Source organism: Girardinichthys multiradiatus, chromosome 7 (genome assembly GCF_021462225.1).
Source record: "Girardinichthys multiradiatus isolate DD_20200921_A chromosome 7, DD_fGirMul_XY1, whole genome shotgun sequence".
Taxonomy (NCBI): domain Eukaryota; kingdom Metazoa; phylum Chordata; class Actinopteri; order Cyprinodontiformes; family Goodeidae; genus Girardinichthys; species Girardinichthys multiradiatus.
In genome coordinates, this window is record NC_061800.1 from 25,019,695 (window position 1) to 25,022,256 (window position 2,562).

The 2,562-nt window shown below is 39.3% G+C and overlaps 1 long non-coding RNA gene across 1 annotated transcript; it reads right to left on the reverse strand.

Annotated features, from left to right (window-relative positions):
- Window positions 1–1,127: 1,127 nt before the first annotated feature.
- Window positions 1,128–1,496, reverse strand: LOC124871101. Its single transcript, XR_007038948.1, has 2 exons — window positions 1,265–1,496; window positions 1,128–1,195 (listed from the first exon to the last, which is right to left on the reverse strand). It is a non-coding gene; the product is annotated as an uncharacterized LOC124871101 (long non-coding RNA).
- Between the last annotated feature and the right edge of the window lie 1,066 nt (window positions 1,497–2,562).

The window sequence follows — 2,562 nt, forward strand, 5'->3', positions numbered from 1 at the left end:
ACTGAATAGGACGGCTGAATATTAAAGAGGCAGGCAAACTAAGTCTGGGGCCAATAGGGTCATTTAAATGGTCCACCAGTTCCCCCTCTATTACTGACGGACCCGATCTTTTGGTCCTGTGGGGCAAATAGGGCAGTTGGCTAGGAAATGCTCGGGAGAGCCACAGTAAAAACACCGATTGGTCTGACAGCGTCTCTGTCTCACTTTAGAACAGAGATGAGTATGCCCAACCTGCATAGGTTCAGCCTCAGAGGTCTGTGCTGAAGAAGAGGAACATATAGCTAAGGAAACCTGGCTGGGGGGTTGAGTCTTACCAATGCTATGATCTCGTCAGGACCTCTTTCTCTCTCTGATACGATTATCAAGTTTAGTTGCTAAGTTGATTAGCTCATTAAGTCTTGGGTTCATCTATTAAAGCTAATTCGTCTTTGAGAGGCTCATTTAAAGCCTGAAAAAAATGCAGTTTTAAGGACACAATTATCCCACCCAGAGGCTGCTGCTAGGGTTCGGAAATCAATTGAAAGGTCAGAAACTGACTGCCTCCTTTGTCTTAAAGACCATAATTTATGGGCTGTAGCAGTCTGGTCAATTTCACTAGAGAAAACCTGCCTAAATTCCTTCTCAAACTCTGAAAAAGTGCAACTCCTGCAGTCAGAAAAGCGTGCTTCTGTCCATCTTAATGCTTTACCCATTAGTATCCCCAAAACATAGGAAATCCTGACATGATCATGTGGGAAAGACTGCGGGGATCGGTTGAAAACAAGCGTACATTGCAAAAGAAAACCCTTGCAATCTCCCGTCTCCCCGGAATATTTCTCTGGGTTAGGGGAAGTGACATCACGAGAGTGTGGAAGTTGCTGAGAGAGGCTGTAGCGCCCTCTGTGACCGGAGCGGTAACACTGCTTAGTGTGTGTTGTAGCATAGAGGCTAACTGCTCGATCTGTAGGTTAGTCTGTCTTTGCTGCTCGGCAAGGGACCGAAGAGGGGAGTCATGAGCTTGAATTTGATGGGATTGTTCAGAAAGGGTTTTCCTGAATGCCTCTGCTGGGTCAGGTTGGCCAGAGTGTTCTGTTATAGTTTTACAGAAAGATTTGACCCACATGCAGTAAGCATTCAGGAGACAGATGAGGTTTTAACAAAGATTTTATTTACAGGGAACGTGGTGGTACGGGAGGAACCGGAATCAGGAAACCAACTGCAAGATAAGTAGAGCTGGTAAGTGAAAGTGAATCTTAGAGTGTATCTTTTACTAAATTTGTCTTACTAGGGATGAGGACTGATCCGCCAGGAGGGGGGGAGCGACAACGAAGCTCCACACCGATGAGACTGGAGCTGGTGGGTACTTGACACAAGTTGTTGGGCACTGAGGTTCCGGTGTTGGTTCTGCAGTGATGGAGGGTGGACAGGGTTCGCTTGAGGAGGTCCATGGTTGATCCAGACAGGAAGCATCCAGCCATTTGTTGGTAGACAATACCACTTATACCACTGAGGGCAACACTCTGGCGATGAATTGCTGGCAGCCTCCGTCTTAAATACCCTCCAAGGATGATTAAGGAAATAGGGAACACCTGTCACCTCTCCTCACGGTCTCCAGTGCCACCTAGAGGCTAAGCACAGTGAACAGCACCAGAAAACACACACAGCACTCAGGTCCTGACAGTGAGACTAATAAAAAAAACCCTGAAAGTAGGAATTTAATGATATGTAGTCAGATATTCAAACAATTATATATGCCTCATAAATTCATTGAACAACAGCTGCTTCTGTCATGTTTTGTTGTTGTTGTGCTGAGATAATGATGATGGCAGGAGCATGATGAATAAATAATTAACTGTCTCTTGAGTTGCTATGCCTACAGAAATATTCAAACTCATACTGCAATTAATTAGTAAAGCATTCTGAGCTAAAAATTTGTTTTAGTATTAAGTATCTCTGGACACTTGAAGACTATGGAGAGCCGTTTCATTAAAAATAAAATAAATAAATAAATGCTGCTATTGATAAATTATTAATAAATAATAAAATCTTTAAGTAAAAAAATAAATCTTGAAATTAATTAAATAAAATAAGATGAAATTTTCTTTTAACATAATTTTTTTTTTTTATTTCATGGGGATATTTATTTCATGGTATATTTATTAATAATTTATCCACAGCAGTATTTATTTAATTTTGAATGAAACGGCTCTCCATAGAAGACGTTGGTCGATTTTAGTAATAATGTAAAAGAATAATGAAATTTAATAATTTTCTATACATGTCTGCTGTTTATAGATCTTACATATATCCACTTTTTCAGTTTAATGAGTTACATGTTATTTATCATCACTTATTCTTAGTTAAATGCTGACACAAAAATACATATCTTCACACAATATTTTAGTTAATTTAAGAAATTATGTTGTATCTTTTCTTAAAAATTATTTTTGCTTCATTTTACATTTTAGTCTAATGTAGTTCTGCTAAATATAGGATAATTTTACAATATATCTATAATTATGGTCAATTACAGTGTTTGCTGACATGGAAACTAAATCTACTTTTCTATAGCTAAGAGGAGGG